The sequence below is a fragment of the Podarcis muralis genome, chromosome 17, assembly GCF_964188315.1.
Source record: "Podarcis muralis chromosome 17, rPodMur119.hap1.1, whole genome shotgun sequence".
Lineage (NCBI taxonomy): Eukaryota > Metazoa > Chordata > Lepidosauria > Squamata > Lacertidae > Podarcis > Podarcis muralis.
In genome coordinates, this window is record NC_135671.1 from 20,317,624 (window position 1) to 20,337,526 (window position 19,903).

At 40.9% G+C, this 19,903-nt stretch overlaps 1 protein-coding gene across 27 annotated transcripts in view; it reads left to right on the forward strand.

Annotated features, from left to right (window-relative positions):
- The window catches only part of PTPRD (protein tyrosine phosphatase receptor type D), a 1,167,048-nt gene that overhangs the window by 435,042 nt on the left and 712,103 nt on the right, over positions 1 to 19,903 (forward strand). The gene's annotated exons all lie outside the window — the stretch shown is intronic.

The following is a 19,903-nucleotide window of genomic DNA, read 5'->3' on the forward strand; positions in this document are numbered from 1 at the left end:
AATGATGTGGCATATATGTGGGCAGATGTTTCTGCAGTTTCAGTTTTAAGAAGCCAATAAGATGGTCCTTGTTTCTATCTAGAATTGGTTGAACAAATCAGTGCTTTTTGACAGACATATGTTACCATTTTTGAGCTTCAGGTAGGTAGCTGTGTTGGTGTGATGTAGTCAAAATAAATAAATAAAAATTGTCCAGTAGCACCTTAGAGACCAACTAAATATGTTCTGGGTATAAGCCTTTCTGTGCATGCACACTTCTTCATGTTTGAACTGTTCTTGTAGATCCTGTATTTTTGCACTGGCCATGATCCAAAGACACATAGGACAAACTTTTTGTAGTGAGCCAAAATTTAATGTCCATGGTGAAGTCTCTCTTTGAAGTTTAGGTTAAACTCTTGTTTGTAGTCCTATGGTTTGGGAAAGGGTGTGATTTCAGCGTAGATTTTGAAACATGCCTGAGATATAGTTGTTTTTTAAAATGGGAGATGTTCTGCTGAAATAAATTCCAGTTATAAACAGAAAAAAAGATTCATGGTAAGAGATTCCATGATGGAAAGGAATAAAGCCTACCAGAAGTAGAAAGTAAAATGTGCTTTATCACCTGTCAAGCATGATCAAAATGGGTTTCAGCAACCAAACTTTAATACCATAGCTCCAGGAAGTAAAAATGGATGCTTTTTTCACTGAAAACAAAAATTAGGGGTATGTTGTTAGGGCTTGGAACTGTTTTATATCCTATGTATTCCAATAAACAGAGGTGGGGGAACCTCTCAAAAAACTCTACAGCTCTAAACCTGTTGAGAATAGGGATTTTCAGATGATCCTGTACTGCATTTTTACATGGAAGTAAGTTTGTTTAACAGAACAAGTAGCAGTCTGCTGTGATTTAACAGCCAACAAAGTAACTGTGAAAGTTGAACTGATAACCTTAACACTGTTTCCAGAATGCTCTGCGATGTTTAAGACTGTTCTATAGGATTATGGATAATAAACTCAAGTGCTTGTTTACACAGAGATGCTCTAGTTAGCATTCCACTGAGATAAAGCTTATAAGGTAACATCATTTGTATTACACAAATTAGCTGTCATGCACAGAACATTTGGGCAGACAACAAAAGCCCCAAAGAGCAGAAACCCCAAGCCCAGGAGAACTACCTTGTCAGCTTTGTTTTGTGGTTTTGTTGATTGTGTGAAAACAGCAGTATCAAATGTATTCCAGGAAAAGTGATATGCCTCACTACCCCCTTCCACTGTAAAAATACAACCTCAACTGTTTAAAGCCAAGTATATGGTTCCATTCACAAAACGCCTCTGAAGGGGGTTGCAAAAATGAAGGTTTTTCCTAAACAACATATGATTCATCTGGGGGGAGAAAGGTTTGCTGTACCCAGTTGTCCCTGAATGTACAAAACTTGCTTTCTTTTAAAATGTATTTTTACATATTATGATGGGGAATATTATTGTTGGGTTATTCAAGAATCAGGAATTTCCTCTGCATTCCCATCATTCTTGGTCTGCTCCTTGACCAGCAGCATTCGATTATCAACCTTGAAATGAAACCATATTTTTGTTAGCCATTCTGATATTGTTGCATGCCACCCCAATCTCTGAGTAGTGCGAGATTCCAGGCGTTCCAGGCCCTTACCCAGGGTTCATGTTTCCTTTTAGAGTGAGGCACGGTGGAGACTGTGATTTATTTACACATTCATACAACCTGAGCATACGATGGAGGGGTTCACAGCATTATCACCCCAAAAGGGTCTTGTTTCTCCCATAGCAGCAACCTTGATTCAAACAGAAATCAAACATTGCTCTACAGCATTGCTCTTCCCTCCCTCTCCAGCTTGCTGATTTCCTTCTAGATTGCATCACTGCCATATCCTCCAACTATCCCTATTTTAATGGGACATTCCCAGAATAACAGAAGTCATCCCAGATTCATCCCAGAATGTCCTGGGGTTGAGCTGGTGCTTGCAGCCAGCACTGATGCTTGCAGTGGTGTCATGCTCTCGCAAGGGCGCAGCACCAAAAGACGCATTTGTTTAGGTATTGTGCTGCCATGCAAGCCAACTGACTCATGCGGCAACAAAAGACACACTCTCATGTCCCGATTTTCATCAGGGGAATGTTGGAGGATATCCCCTGCTACCTCTGCTCCAAACTCTGCGTGCATGCACACTTCTTCAGATACACTGAAACAGAAGTCACCAGACCTTTATATATAGTGAGAGGGTGGGGAGGGGTATTACTCAGAAGGGTGGTGGGAATGGGTGATTGGCTGATAGGTCTGGTAAACCTGTTGACAACTGTTAACGACTGGTCTTACAGGAAAAAGCAAGGTGTGTGATGGCTAAAAATAGCTTTATCATGTATAATGAGATAAGAATCCAATGTTTCTATTCAGACCAGGTCTCTCCATGGTTTTAAGTTTGGTAATAAGTTGCAATTCAGCAACTTCTCTTTCCAGTCTATTTCTGAAATTCTTTTGTAATAAGACAGCTACTTCGAGATCTTGTATAGAATGTCCTGGGAGATTGAAGTGTTCTCCGACTGGTTTCTCTGTCTTGTGATTCCTGATATCAGATTTATGTCCATTTATCATTTGGCTGTAACCTTGCCAGGAGGCTAGCCTGGCTATTCCAAGAATTAGAAGCCTTGCTAAATTTCATACTTCCTGGATCCAGGTATTAGAGGGGTCTGGCATGCAGCATACTTCACCCCCCCCCCCCCAAAAAAAACCCACACACCATATAACAGGGATAAGGAACTATGTGGCTATCTGGATGGTGCCATCATTCCTGACCATTGGCCATACTTGCTGGGGCTGATGGAACTTACTAACTAGTTTACTCAATTTCAGATTGCTGGCTTATGGGAGCCCTTGAGCATTTGCACTACTTTGGCAGTGAAAGGAAACAAGCTGATGAACAAGCATGTTGTTCCGTTTTGATTATGGAATAGTGAAATGTAAGGATACTTGGAAACAAAACAGAAATGGGAGTGTTTCCTATGAAAGCTAGCCATGTGATGCTGTGCAGTTTTGAGTGAAAATCACCTGTGTATATCTCTCCTAGGGAATCCCACGGAAACTTTAGAAGGTGCACTTGTTTTCTGTAGTTACTAATGACTCAAAACTGATTTAGTGTCATAGGGTTCCTCATCCCAGTCATGAAGATCTGCTTTCAAATGTAGATGATGAAAAGGAAATCCTGCTTTTTTAAAACCAGAAGTACATGGCCTTCTGCAGTTTCATTATTTCAGTGCTCAGAATTCTCTCTTTATAATAAAATGGTACATAGAATGACTGCATTAGGTTAATCCATAGATTATAGGATAGGGTTGAAATGAAAAGGTTTTGAAACTTTAATTTTATGTAGTCTAGGAAGGAAAAAGATGTTTAAATGGAACAAATCTAATTGAATTATATAAACTTTAAAGGGAAGTACTTGATAATGTCAGAAAGATTAGCTTCTTCTAGCACGGCATAAATGATGAGTCTATGAAGCAAAAGACAGTCTCAGAAATTTGAATTCAAATAGGCAAGGAGGAGTTCTTTGTGTAACCTGGCAAAAATGCAGGAAAGTCTTACAGGCACCATTACTCAAGCAAGTCTAGGCTATACAGCAAAAGACAAAACAATACACTGTATAGTTAGTATATTATAGACCAGGAAATGCTTAGGAGTCTTCCAGACCTACCAGTGGTGATTTGTGTTTTATTTTATTTTGAAAAAAATTAAGCCTAATCAGTTGCATTAGAATTAGTGGTGAGAATAGAAGTATCAGTTACAATTTTATAGGTTTGTAATGAAAGCTTTTTGTGTTGCACTATCACATTGCATACATTCAAGTATTGCCTAAACTTTTTTTGTTTTATTTATTTACTTTGGCCTATTGATGTGTTTGGTTAGTCATAAGTAAATCACACACTTGCGACAAACTCCCAAGTAAATCTGCATAGCCCTGCACTAGTAGAAATCAAATGAATTTTGTTCTTTATAAGGTGTTTACATGCTATGAAGATGTAGATTGGTGTATCAGCAGTTTAAGCCAGGAATTCTAGTCTGTTAGCTCTGAGGTTTCCTAATACCATATATAATACCATTTTTTGATGTCTCATTCTATAGCTTCTCCCCAAAAAACTTGGTACCTTATCAAGCTGGCTGGCATATCCTGATATACTATACTACAGTCGTACCTTGGTTGTCAAACGCCTTGGTACTCAGACATTTTGGCTCCCAATCGCTGCAAACCCGGAAGTAAGTGTTCCTGTTTGTGAACATTTTTTGGAAGCCAAATGTCCGTTTCGGCTGTCGGCATTGTTTCCGGGGCCAAACAGCCAATCTGAAGCCATGCCTTGGTTTGTGAACGTTTTGGAAGTCGAACGGTCTTCCGGAACGGATTCCGATCGACAACCAAGGTATGACTGTATATTATAATATAACACACTTGGTATGATGTAAATTTAAGTGTGTATTCTAATTAAGTTTTCCCAGCCCCAGATATTTTTTTCTTTATCCTACACCAAATAAATACCATAATTGAATATATTTCACTGAATAGTTCATTGAATCTAGAGTATTAAAAGGTAGGGAGTAGTTGCTGTCCAAATTATCCAATTATGCTGAGTTTTATTTAAAAACAACAACAACCAACAGTGACAGAATGACTCTACACATTATATACTACAGTAACCCTTTGTATAACCACTGGCTTATGCTTTAATGCAAAATCATTAAATCAGTGCTTAGGTAATAGTGACAAATTTTCTAAAACGATACAAGATGTAGGAAAAGCATTAATATTACAAGTCCATTCTTCTACATTTCAATCTGTTCCCACTCTAAGAAATGCAGTTTGGAAGAAGGTGGAATGAGTGGGAAGGCAGCACTGGAATAAGCTCATTGTTAGTGATAGGGGTGGTCACCCCTTTGGTTCTGCCAGTCCATCACAAGCTGTGCAATGCATCATTTTCTCCCCCTTCTGTACGTTGCACCTCCCACTCATAACCGCAAGGCTTGTGGTGACGAGAGGATATTGAGCACTTCTGGGACGTCGCTGCTAGCAGGGGTGGGTGGGTTGTTAGTAAAAAGACTGGCTCTGCTATGCTGCCTAATTTTCACAAGAGATAATGATCTGGTGTAGAAAGAATCGCCCAGAAGCAGCTGTAACAATTGGAGTTGGGGGCAGAACGTCACCTTATTGTGAAGTGAAGTGTATCTGAATCAAGTTTCGAGCAGCAGTGGGTTTTGTCAACACAACCCCTGCTCAAAACCTGTCCTGTGGATTTGAGTAGTTCTGTACTCATTGTGACGGTTGATTACCTAGTCCTTCCCCATCCCCTAATAAACAACCATTCTCAGTAAACTGCAAAATGAAGTAACTACTTTAAGCATCTTAGGACTATTCCAAAAAAATCTCAAAAGGTTTCAAGGTAGAAAATATCAGCTGGAAAAACTGGACTCTCATAGTGGGGGGGGGGAGTACCATGAGAACTGTACTTAGGCCCATTTATTTCAATAGGTCTACTGAGTATGACTAATAATAATAATAATAATAATTAATAAATTATAAAATTAATTCAAATCAAATTGATGGCAACCATTGGGCTAGAGTTCTGTGAAGATTGCCAAAGAAGGGAGTCAGGCTGTACCCTGGCCAAAGGCTTGGTGGAACAGCTCTGTCTTGCAGGCCCTGCAGAAAGATGTCAAGTCCCACAGGGCCCTAGTCTCTTGTGGCAGAGCGTTCCACCAGATCGGAGCCACAGCCGAAAAAGCCCTGGCTCTGGTTGAGGCCAGCCTAACCTCTCTGTGGCCTGGGACCTCCAAGATGTTTTTGTTTGAAGATCGTAATGCTGGATATCATCCCATATCTATTGGGTCTGTCCCATCTTATGAAGCAGAATATAATCTTTCTTCATCCTCCATGTGAGAGCCCTTTAGATATCTGAAGATGTCAAGCTGGGTCTTCTTTTCCCCTCCCCTTTTTGAAGATGGGGACAACATTTGCCCACCTCCAATCCGCAGGGACCTACCAACTCAGCTATCCCAGACACCTTTTCTTCAAGAAGAGGAATAAAGAGACTAAGGATTCTCATGCAGAATAAGGGAAAAGGGACTGCCACACCCACGCACAATTCAGTGTTTCTTTCCACATATCCACAGTAATCATTTGTTAAAGATATTAGTTCACTACTATTATTTTTAAGATGTATGTGTCCCATTTGTCACAGTGTTGTTGTTGTTTTTGGTCTCAAGAGGCATCTGCAGTATATGAGATTGTGAAGTCTTATGTCTCATCATCTCTATTGAATGAAAACTTTTGTGCTTAGATAAGAATTATTTTTATCATGGCAGGGCTCTGCTTGCTTATGTGTGTGTGTTCTAATCTATAAAACAATAAAAAGGACGGTTAAAAAAAACATAGGCTAGATGAGAGAGAAAAATAACCTAGAATTCCCAGATTCCCAGAGGACTCATTGTAATAACTGAGCACAAAAGAACACCCTTTGCTGTAGTTTTAATTTATATTTTAAATGTAGTAAAACTTTGGAAATAGATTGGTGTTAGGCTTTTCTTATTAATGTGAGATTATAATTTCTGGCATAATAGTGAGTAAAATTTTACTTGCAGTAAGCCCGCAATTTAAGCAGAGGTTACATTCCAGCGATCACACCTAAAGCCAAAATTGTGTATAGTCAAAAGTTCATTGGGTCAATGGTGGGCAGGATTGCCAAAGTCAGTTTTCCCAGAACCCTGCCCATTTTTTGTCCCTTTTTAATTATTTAGCCATTATTTTGCATTGCATTTCCCTCGCTTTTTTATTTTTATTTTTCTCCTCTGCAACTATGTGGACACGTGCACACGCGCGCGCGCGCGCGCGCACACACACACACACACACACACACACACAAAAGCAATGCAAACTTAGAACAATTTTACATGTTCCTGAGCATGTAGGCACTGATAAAACATTGCCCTCTCTGAAGCTCAATAAATAAGTGTTTGAGGAACACACCATACATTGAACCTTTCTGATCAGTTCCCACTTGAATATTTTGCCAAGTTCATTCTCACCAAGACCAGCTGTTTCCCAACCGCGATCCACCTCTACCCCACTACTGGAGTTCCACTCTCCTCTATGGTAGGAGAAAGTGCGTAGATGAACTGTGGAATTTGCTGTCACAAGGTGATGTTGTGGCCACAACTTGGTTAGCTTTCAAGGGGAATTAGACAAAGTCATGGAGGACAAAGCTGGGTACTAGTCGTCATTATGGCTTTATTTTACCTCTGTAATTAATAGTTGCTGGGAAACACGAGTGAGAAAGTGTGATAATGTTCACTTCCTGATAATAGGTGTCCCACAAAAATCTGAGTGGTCACTGTGATAGCAGAATGCTGGCCTGGATAAGCCTTTGATATGATGCAATTGGACTTTTCTTATGTTCGTGGATCACTCATCCTTCAACCAAACAGACCTGCCAGCCAGGCACTAAGAGAAATTCCTTTCTTCATTAGGGAGAGAATATGCCACCAAGACCTATTTTAGCCTCCTACGGCATTGTACTTCAGCTACTCTCTCTTCCCTTTGGCAACACAACTTATTTTCACACACATAACACCCTCCCATTCTTGGTTCTTATTCCAAATCAAGGGAGATCAGGGGCCCAGTTTGGCCCTAATGATTCTACCAAGGCATCTCTTATTCCCTCCCTCCAGGCAACTTACTCAATGATTAGCTATGTTAGACTGAGGAACCACTGCAGAGGGTGTTCCAATTTTTGCTAGGGAGGGTTTGGGTTTGAGGATGAGGAGGCATATATATGGGGGGGGGGGTTGTTTTTGTTTTAGAAAATTGCAGAAGTAAGGAATAAAATCAGCATGGAGCTTGCTCGGTCAAATGGTGAAACATAACCTTTAAATATGACAGGTAAAAATATTACCTTGAAGATACTATCTTTGATAGTCTTCCTACTCCATTCAACCTTGCCTGAAATATTATGCATCTACTTTTCTAGGTTTACTACAATACTAATGAAATGTATTAGCATCACAGCTGGGATCAAAGAGCTCTTTTGGGGAAAACCTTGTGGCTCCAAGTTTGCAATTTGCTTTCTGTTCTGCACCAAGTTTCAATCACCAGAAGCTTTATTTTCTGCTGCTTTAAATCAAGAAAAGTTAAAGCAATAAATATGCTTCATAAAAAATGGGATCTTATTTTAATATTTGTAGGTGGGCTTTGGTTCTAAAACAATGGTGTGATACAGCACTTCTTCATGCATAAACACAGCAGTGTAGGAAGCATTCTTCCATGGTTTCATTTCACTCCGTCAAAAAGTATTTTGAACTTGAGAGATCCACCTGGGCTGGAGTCAATCATGAGCATCTTCCCAGCTGTTATGAGTTTGTGGTTGCCAGACATCCTCTAAATTCCTGGACCTAGTAACTGTTAGAATTTAATCAAGTTTTCTGAACCCCTGGATCCAGCAAGGGTTAGAATACAAGTCAGGCTAGCTTCCTCATGAGGCTATTAAGAGAACAAAGGAATGGTGATGAGCCATTAAGAAAGCAATGGAGAGGGGGGTTCTGTGCCAGAGGGCAAATTGGTGGGCCCCCTCCTCCAGATCTTAGTGAGTTAGAAAGACAACAGCCAGAGTTGTCACCAATTGTGTCAGTCCATTAGTGGCAGATGTTGAGAGGCCAGCTGGTGAACTGAGCAAAGGGACATCTCTGTTCAATCGAACCACCCCACAGATAGCCTGGCATAAGACGTGTTTGGATTGCTCTGTAAGGCTGCAATTGTAATGATGCTTTCCTAGGAACAAGCCCCATTGAATTCAATAGAATTTTCCTCTCACTAGACATGCTTAGAATTGCCCTGGAGGGAGATCAGTGCATTATTTTATCAAAGCCTTAAAAATAGCACTATAAATCGGTTTACAACCTTTTTTCCCACCCTTACATACAGTTTGCAAATAGCAGTTGACTTGCTGGTCAAAGCTCTGATCGGCCTAAGGTGCTTTATCACCCACTTAAAAAAGAAAGAAAAGGGTTTCTTTACAAAAATTCCATGACTACAAAATATTCATTAAATCATACTTTAATCACATAATAAGTTATATATTGTGAAGCAAATATTATCCAAATATATCAAGGTGCTTTCTAAGCTCAGACAAAACTCAAAGTGATTTTGTATTTGATTAGCAAAAGTTTTCCGTTTCCAAATTTGGGGGTGTTTTTATATCCTTTTGATTCTAACATTTGGCAGCATTGCCATTTTAATACTTTCTTAGTTCCACTGACTAGCAGGCTAATCATTTGGTGACATATTAGTATTCCCTCCCCCCAGCTGATACCCTTTAAAATTATTACCTGATGATAGTCAAGCTTTTTTAAACATGCAGAAATAATTAGTAATGGGCATTTCTAATGGCAGTCACCACCAATAGATTATTAACAATTGTTCTCAGGCTGATTTCATGACATGCCTTTGACCTTCCTGAACAATTCACAGCAATCCCTCTAACAATCTTTCTCGTTCTTGTCAACTTTCAGAAAAAGGAAGGAATTCTACTAAGCAATTACTTTATATTCAAAGGCCATGTCAATATCTGCTTATCATAAGCCTAGAGTGACTCACATTTACAAAGGATGTAGAATAGAAAATGGAAATTAAATGCTAAAGTTAAATTATTACTTTCATCAAAATTCCATTGTTCTTATTAAATACCTGAAACATAAATGATTTAAAATGCACCTGAGCTGAAACCTTTCTGTTTACTTATTCAAAGGCTTTGGTAACTTTGCTGAGAAGGGCACATTTGGATTGCTTCTCAAGACCATGAGGGTATTTGCAAAGGAGAGTTCATGATGGCTCTCTCCTCAGAACAAGGGTAATGAGGAGAATGTGTGTCCTTGGTGAGCTCTCTCATCCTTTCTCCTTGCATGGGAATCCAGTTTCACAGCAGAGAAGAGCAGGTTTGTGGTGCATTAAACAAAAGAAAAAGTTAAAGAACCCCTGGATGGTTTGTTGTTGTTTAGTCGTTTAGTCGTGTCCGACTCTTCGTGACCCCATGGACCAGAGCATGCCAGGCACTCCTGTCTTCCACTGCCTCCTGCAGTTTGGTCAAACTCATGCTGGTAGCTTCGAGAACACTGTCCAACCATCTCGTCCTCTGTCGTCCCCTTCTCCTTGTGCCCTCCATCTTTCCCAACATCAGGGTCTTTTCCAGGGAGTCTTCTCTTCTCATGAGGTGGCCAAAGTATTGGAGCCTCAGCTTCACGATCTGTCCTTCCAGTGAGCACCCAGGGCTGATTTCCTTAAGGATGGATAGGTTTGATCTTCTTGCAGTCCATGGGACTCTCAAAAGTCTTCTCCAGCACCATAATTCAAAAGCATCAATTATTCGGCGATCAGCCTTCTTTATGGTCCAGCTCTCACTGGACCAGAGAAGAGCAGGTTTGTGGTGCAATAAACAAAACAAAAAAGTTAAAGAACCCCTGGATGGTTATGTCCAGTCAAAGGCGACTATGGGGTTGCGGCACTCATTTCACTTTCAGGCCGAGGGAGCCAGTGATTGTCCACAGACAGCTTTCTGGGTCATGTGGCCAGCAGCATTAAGCCGCTTCTGATGCAACAGAACACAGTGACAGAAGCGCACAGAAATGCCATTTACCTTTCCACTGCAGTGGTACCTATTTATCTACTTGTGCTGGTGTGCTTTTGAATTGCTAGATTGGCAGGAGCTGGGACAGAGCAACGGGAACTCACCCCATCATGGGGATTTGAACTGCCAACCTTCTGATCGGCAAGCCCAAGAGACTTAGTGGTTTAGACTTTTTGCAATGAGGGAATTGCCAGAAGGCCCTCAGAGCTGGATCTCAGTGTCCTGGCTGAACAATTGGGGTGGAGATGCTCCCTCAGGTCTATGGGGCCAAGGCTATTAAGGGCTTTAAACAGGGGTCAGCAAACTTTTTTTAGCATCAGGCCAGTTCACTGTCCCTCAGACCTTGGGGGTGGGGGGTGGAGTGTATATATATATATATATATATATATATATATATATATATATATATATATGAACAAATTCCTATGCCCCACAAATAACCCAGAGATGCATTTTAAATAAAAGCACACATTCTACTCATGTAAAAACACAGATTCCCAGACTGTCCACAGGCCAGATTTAGAAGGCGATTGGGCTGGATCCAGCCCCCGGGCCTTAGTTTGCCTACCCATGGCTTTAAAGGTCAACACTTTCAATGGGTCATTTGGATATGAAAATGAAGCCGGTGGAGACAGATTCTTCATCTCACTTCATTAAGCATGGATTCGTGGACTGTTAAAGCTTCAATTCACTGCAGATCAATTAATAGATAGTTGAGAGAGGGAGTCCCACCCATTTGCACTCTGCACAGAGCTACTTCCTTTGTTTTCTTAACAATGCATACTTAGTGTGCCATTACCTGGCTGGCCTGGCTATTCCAGCAATTGAATCCATGCTGGATCCAGGAATTAGAAGGATGTCTAGGCACGCAGCCCAGCCAGCCAGCCCACAAGCACATATCCCTAGGTTTCAATGGAGCTTTCTGCCAAGTAATTCTGTTACAGTTGCAGATTTGATATTAATCAAATTGTAACCTTCGTTTCATTCAAGTTTTGTCACTCAGTTCCTATATAAATGCACAGTATCCATGCTGTAAATCTGTATCTGGCTTATGGTAAATTATCAAGGGACGCCCCACTTTTCCAAAGGCCACTAGACAATAGAATGTGTATGAATCAGTAGGTGTGTTTGTGTGTGTGTGTTTGGGGCACACTCTGTTTTCCTCATAGCTGAATATGTTAAGTATAATTAATTTTGTACTGCAAAATCATTCTGCTTCTCTGATGCTGATTTTATCAGCCATTATAAATATTTGTACCTCATCTGAAACTTTCTCCTTATTTAGCAGATTGTGGTTATGCTGACATATCATCAAGATCAGACTTCTCTTGATTCAACTTCTTGATAAGAAGATATTGCAGTAAACTGTATTGAGGAACAAATTTGAAAACACAGTTAAGCTTGCAAAAACCCTTTAAACAGAATGTTTGCAATTCTGGAGGTAATAAAATGGATTAGATTTCATTGTGCAGCTGAACAGAATGCAGTATCTAATATGTCAACCTTACACGACAGATTATTAATACACTGCCACTGTTATCAGTAGATACTAATCTGCAGTGATGGCCATGAACTTGAAACTACTCTGTTTCCCCCTAAGTATCCTTGGCTTCTAAATCACGTTTGTTCTTTCAATACAAATGATTTTCTGCACCACAAAGAGCAGCATATATATCTGTTATGCCATACAATTGATGACCTTCAGGTTGTTAAGTAATATATTTGCGTTAAACAGTAGGCCATAAATTGCCACACAAATTAATCTTCTTCATTCTGCTTCCTGCCAAGGTTGTCTGTGCTTACTGTATTTAGGAATGTTGCAAATCAATATAGCGGTGCCCATTGAATTATATCAGCATTGGAGAACCACTGCTTTACGGGCCAAACCAGATCTGCCAGGCTACCCAGTTTGGCCGACAAAGCCATTTTTGGCTGTACACAGCCACCTCTCACTCACCTGCCATCAAATGATGTCAGGTGTGGGGCAGGTACAAGGAACAGCCATGAATGCATGATTTAGAGTGTGCCCCATTTTCTCCCCTTTGCAGTAGGACTTGTAGTTGGTGCCGTTAAAATTTGGTGCAGGAAAAGGTTCTACTTCGGGGCTATAAATAAAAGTGTGCCAGAATTATTATTAGGCCAGGGGTTCAGGAACTTGTTGCCTTCCAGATTTTGTTGGACATTAATTCATATCATCTGCCACAGCTAGTGGCCAGGGATTATGTGAATTGTACTAAGCAAACCATCTTTCAAGGTGCCAGCAAAATTATTCGTTGACAATGCGATCTTGTACATGCCTAGTCAGACAATGTGTTTAATGGGACTTACTCCCAGGTAAGCAGGTATAGGATTGCAGCTTTAGTGTCATTTTCTGAAAGCACTTTTGTGGAAAGAAATGGACCTGTCATGTTCTACCTAATGGGCTTTTTCGGAGAATTTTTATCTGTGCTCCATCAGTGCATGGGTTTAGCATGGCAGGAAGAGTGCTCACTTTCACGTATGTTTGTAAAACTACCTCTCAGTGAATGTAGGCAGAAAAGCTTTGTACAAAGATCAGCAGTCTATGGGCCCTAGGACATTTTCCAGCATAGGGTTCCTCTCCAGTTAATGCTTTTCTTAATTGGAACAGTTGACTGAATGTGTGACTTGCAGCTTTTTATCATATGAAGAGTTCAGTATTTGGTTTAGTTAGTATCAAGAAAATATGGACACCCTTGGGCCTATTCTATAAACAACAGCAAAAAGTGGATCATTTCTTTTCTAATTTAAGGCACATTCCCCTTGGCTCAATAGCTACCGAATTCTTTATTTAATCATGCTGAATTTCCTAGAATTGCTAGCGGACATCTCTCCCCCTCCACTGCTCTGCTCCGGAATGAGACATAGTCTGAGTAACTAAAGCAGAATCAGAAATCAAAGACAAAACAGTTGAGCCATGATGCCAATTGTATCTCTGAATATAGTCATTTATTTATTTATTTTTATTTTAAAGTTTATTTTGGTTACTTGAACTGTGTTTGAAGAAAGCCTTCTGGTTGGCTGTCATTCTTTTCCGTGGCTAGATTCTGCCTCTGCCATATGCTCTTCCAATTATATAAATTGTTTTCGCTTAACTGGATTTCTGTCTCTGTGTTCTTAACCTGAGAAAGCTATTCCAGTTTACTGGGTTGCAATGTATTGCTGGTTCAGCATACAATGACACAGTAAGGCCTTTCATACAAAATTGGGATACTATTGATAAATCCAGTGAGGGAAACTGGCACAGCTTCCCATCACGTGTTATTCCAAGTAAAAAATAGTAATCAGTTTGGTATAAAAGGTAAAGGTAAAGGTACCCCTGCCCGTACGGGCCAGTCTTGACAGACTCTAGGGTTGTGCGCCCATCTCACTCAAGAGGCCGGGGGCCAGCGCTGTCCGGAGACACTTCCGGGTCACGTGGCCAGCGTGACATTGCTGCATCTGGCGAGCCAGCGCAGCACACGGAACGCCATTTACCTTCCCGCTGGTAAGCGGTCCCTATTTATCTACTTGCACCCGGGGGTGCTTTTGAACTGCTAGGTTGGCAGGCGCTGGGACCGAGCAACGGGAGCGCACCCCGCCGTGGGGATTCGAACCGCTGACCTTTCGATCGGCAAGCCCTAGGCGCTGAGGCTTTAACCCACAGCGCCACCCGCGTCCCAGTCAGTTTGGCATAGGTAGCAGCAAATCTTCATGGTCACCACTGCAATTTCCCCTAGAAAAATGTGAATCCCACCATCCATACAGGCTGCTCAGGACTTTTGCTTTTATTTGGAGAGGAAGAATGATTTTTGATACCAGGTCCATAGTTCTCTGAAGAGTTTCAATGTGCCTTTAGATATTTTTGTTGCATCTAGATTTGGTGTCCTTTCCTATTCCTGGATTTAAAAATGCAACGTTCTGCTCCCCAGTGGGCAACCCTGTCATCCTCTAATGGGGTGGGAGAACCATGGCACCTGGAAATTATTTCTTTTGTGGTCATGTTTATATTGCTTTCTTTTCCTGTTCAGAGCAGGGACTATTGTTTCAATAGAATATCGCTCATTTGCATCTCTACTACAGAAATACCATCATTCAGATTACAGTAGCCAATTGACTTGTGACTTTGAACAGGAATAGACTAAAGGAAGGAAAACATCAGCTTTCACTTGCTCACCCTTTGTTTTCTTGAGTGTTGGTTGGTGAAAATTACAGCAGTGTGGGAATGCTACTCAGCAAGCACACTATGCTGGGAATTCCACTACACAGTGGAAGTTGCTTCTAGTACCAGTCACCACACAAAAGGTACAGATAGTTTACTGTTGCAGAAGATAAGGCTCAGTTAAACAGTTCTGGACATAGATATATACAGCTTGTAGGCCTTTACAGTTACAGATATGGATAGAAATTTAAGGTATCTTTGTTGCTCTAAATAGGTTCAGCAATTCAAGATATAACACTGGGCAACTAACAGACTCAGGCTGACTCAGACAACTGAATCAGCTGACATACATTACTCACAGATATAGTAGGGGCACTGGGTTGTAACCATAGTAACTGGCTTGGCTGACCATAAACCTGCAGGTAGCTCATCTATGAGGTGATTTACGGTTATGAAGGAAACTAACCCCTACTCATGTTCAGTTACTCCCAACATACTAGTGGGCTCTCCATAAGTGCTTCTGTTTACTTCATATTTTTATATCCCACACCATTCACAATGACAATCCACATGTATTCCACTCTCCTGCGAACGTCAATTAAGAAGATACCGCAAGGTCTAAACTCTCCTCTCTTTTTTTGGAAATCTGCAGAAGCATTTGGTTACTGTAGTTCAACTCACTAGCTGCTATACCTCAAAAAAGCATTCACTCCCTGCAGACGGGCTGTGCTGCCTGCACAGATACTTTCCCCAAAGAATTTGGCTGGAGAATAACAGCTGATGCACCAGTGCGCTATATCCACAAGCACAGCTAGCAGCAGTCTCCTTAGGGATGAAGTGACTCAAAGCATCCTTCAAGCTTCCTGACATATCTTTCCCCGTCCAGATCTGCCTACTTTAGAGACTTTTATCAACTGGTTCAGCCTGATAGAGGAAGGCTTGTGGGTATCCTACTACCAACTTTATCCTACAAGGAGGTTGACATCACCACTGACCCCAAGTGAATAGGGATCAAAGCACAGAGCTTTCACTCCAATGTATACCTTTGGGAAGGGAGAAAGTTATGCACAACCGGAAGCACATGTTCAAGTACTATAAAATATTGTAGCATGGATATAGCTTTATGAGTTCCTTCAGTCACACAGTATAAATGAGTTGCTTCATTCTTGTCATTGTTATATTCCTTAAATCTTCTATTCCTCCCCACAGAAAGGTGGTAATTTTACAGGCTCAAGATGGGTGCAATGTAGGAATATCAGATGGCTGGTATTGGGATCAAACCTGTGACCTTGATGTTATTAGCACCACACTTTAACCAAAGGGTTCCTCATGCAATCCACTAATCATGGAATAGTATGTAATGTTATTGGGGTAAAAATGGACAATTCTACAATAAGTTTCAGAAGACAAGAAAGAAAAACCAGGAGGTGTGGAGGTCAAGTTAAACAGATAAGTTTAGCATAAGTTCTAAATTTTGTCTGAAGCCATTTTGTCTGAAACAAGTGCCACAGCAGTGGCAGGCAAACCTCAGAGTTCCTTCATGGGTTGTGTTCAATATAATTATGTCCACCCAAACATGCTAGTCATGCCCTACTGCACAAACACGTTTTGTTTGACAATGTAATCCTGGAGTGAAGAAGAGGAGGAAGAGTTTGGATTTGATATCCGCTTTATCACTGCCCGAAGGAGTCTCAAAGCGGCCAACATTCTCCTTTCCCTTCCTCCCCCACAACAAACACTCTGTGAGGTGAGTGGGGCTGAGAGACTTCAGAGAAGTGTGACTAGCCCAAGGTCACCCAGCAGCTGCATGTGGAGGAGCGGAGACACGAACCCAGTTCACCAGATTGAGTCTACCGCTCTTAACCACTACACCACACTGGCCATTGTGTCACTTCCGGTGGAAGATGAAAGGTGGAGACAATAATGTTATATTGCCCATGTTTTTTCTACTCAGTGCTGCCATTTTCTTTATGCTGTTTCACTCCATTAAACCTACTCTTAATTGCATGTACAGTAATTTCATGCTTGCTAATTGCTAATGTTTTTCTTTTTTCCTTCAGCTTTTTATATGATTGGTCATCTTTCTCTTTTCTCTCTGGAGTTTGTTGAGAAATACATTATTGGCTTCATTCTTATCTATCTGAACATAACTTGTGTGTCTTTTAATGGCAGTTATTATTTCCTCCACTGAAGTTTTTCTAGCATGTCTCTCAGGTTCCTGTCCGTTTTCTCTTATCCACCATTCTCTTGCTCCTATTATCCATTCTCTTAACATTCACTCTGACATCTGTATTGACAAGCTTCATATCTTTTCTTCTATTTCAGATTTATCATCATCTTTCCTTTCTAATATCTCTTTTTGTCTTGCTGCTATTTCTGACTGCATACCTTCTCATTATTTAAGGAAGTTTTTTCATATCGAAAAACTTCCTCCTTTCTTTTCTGTCTCTTTAGGTCATTGTATTCTTCCTCTTCTCAAATTTGGAACGTCGGGAGTCCTCTTTGACCTCCTCTCTTCCATTTTTTTCCTTTGTTCAGGCTACTGCAAAAACTTGTTGTTCCCAACTTTTACATATTGCTAACATTCACTATTTTTGTACTGCTTTGAAAACACCGATTCTTTCTTTTGCTCTTTCACAGTGTGACTGCTGTAATTCTCTCCTTCCTGGCCTACCTCTTTGTCAACTTCAATTCTCTTCCTCCCCTGCCTTGTTTTAACTCTGCTGCTCATTTAATTTTGCCTACAAAAGGTTACACTCACTTCATTGGTTTTCATTTCCTTATCAGACCCAGTTCAAGCTACTTTTTTCCAGTTTTCAACCCACTCTTTGGCCTCTATGACTTTTCTTTTTGCCTCTCAGGAAACTATATTTTAAATGCTGCTTTTGAATTATCTAGTCTGCGGCCCTGGCCCTGTCTCCAGCAGTTCTCTCCCACAGAAATGGCTTTGGTAAGGCGATGGATTCTTTTGCTGACTCCCTCCCTTCTTTTCCTGTTAAGAACCAAGGAGGGGAAAAATAACAAGCTAAGATTCATAAAGAAGCAGAGGGGTGGGTGGCAGGGGCTACTCTGGCCACCCAACCTATTTTGGTCAGCTGACCGTGAGCCAATCGGAACTAGGCATATTTCCTGTGGGTATTCATCTTTCAGAGTATGGACAGAAGTTCCCTCGCAGAACACTTTGTAGAAGGAGCAAGATAGCCAGCCTTGTAGCAGTAGGAATGTTTTAAATTTATTTTTCTCCCTGTTAAAGTGCAACTTATTTATTTGTGTACATGAGAGGCGGGGGAGAGAAGCTGAGTGCCTGTGTGGGTTCCTTCTGCAGCATCTTCACTCCTCTCTGCTTACTCAAAAATCATAGTTAAAGCTGTTTCCATGCTGCCCCCTTTCAAAGTGCATGCATTTTGTCTGACTCATAATAAATACTTGCAGTGTCTGTATGTTAAAGTGTATATTCTTGGGAAATCGTTTAAACTGCATATTCATTGTGCTTTGACCTTAATTTACAGCTTTAACTGTTTTGTTTTGCACAGGAGATTTGCAGAGAACTGCTTTGGTTCTACCCGTGTGGCCATGTTTGTCCTGCCTCCATGACCTTCTTGGCCACAGGCTGCTCCTCTAGGTCCAGGGGCTACCACTGAGTATTGGGCTTGCTGATTGGAAGGTCGGCGGTTCGAATCCCAGTACTCTGTCCCAGCTCCTGCCAACCTAGCAGTTCGAAAGCACGCCAGTGCAAGGAGATAGATAGGCACTGCTGTGGTGGGAAAGTAAACGGCATTTCTGTGCACGTTGGCTTTTGTCACGGTGTCCCGTTGCACCAGAAGGGGTTTAGTCATGCTGGCCACATGACCCAGAAAGCTGTCTGAGGACAAATGCCAGTTCCCTCAACCTGAAAGTGAGATGAGAAGCGCACCCCATAGTTGCCTTTGACTGGACTTAATGGTCCAGGGGTAGAATCCGGAACCAAGGCAACCAAAAATTGCAAAGAGACTGGAGTAAATTTTATTTGGTATATGAGCAATTATTGTAAACACGTGAAGACACTGCCAGGACTGAAATAAATCTTGCAATGATAAGCTGGAAATCCTTTTCTGACCTGAGAGAAAGAGATGATTTTAAGACTATAAAGGTCAGAAATTGACGATCTAACGTACAAGAATAAATATTTGAAAATAAAAAACCAGTTGAAGAGATGGAGTGAAGTCACAAGCTCGGCAGAACAAAGAGTGTACTGTTTGTTAATGTAATGTTTGAAATATTGTGTTAAAAAAGAAAACATATATATGAGAGAGACTAGGTATTGGGGGGGGGGGGATACTTACTAGGGATGAGCCACATTGGACAAAGTGGGATTACTCCTGAATAAACATGCATATGGTTATATTTCATGACTGAATAAACAGAACATATGTGTGTGTGTGTGTGTGTGTGTGTGCACACGCACACACACACACACACACACACACACACACACACACACTACCTTACTGTTGAAGACCTTTAGAAAATAAGCAAATAAATAAAAAGTAATAACTTTCTAAATTATTTTTATTTTGTTGCTAATTAAATAGAAAGAGAAACTCACATATTCATTGTGAAATGCACCAAGCTAACCCTCACTGAGATAATTCCGATGGCAAATACCTGCTAGTTTATTGAATGCTTTGGCTTTGTAATATCCAAAATGTCTGAGACTTAAGTTATATGGTTTTTCAAAACCAGAGAGTGCATGAAATGCCGCTTTGGAAATTTCATGACAAGCTATTATTTCTCCTGTAGTGTCTGCAGGGAGGAAGAATTGTTGATTATTTTTAAAGTAGTTTATTATACATATGGGGGAAAGGTTGGGCTGTTCTTTCGGGTGGGGGGGAAATTGCTGTACAAAAGGGGACTAGGCAACTTTTTCAAAAATTAGCTTTTTGAAATCTGACCAAACCTTCCAGATGTTACAGCATTTCCAGCAGAGTTTCTCTGTGATCCATGTCAGAGATGCAGCTGTCAACACTAACGTACACCTGCTGCTAGTTTCCTGTCAGCAAACAATTCTTCAATTGTTTTATGAAGTGTTGAAAACTCTCA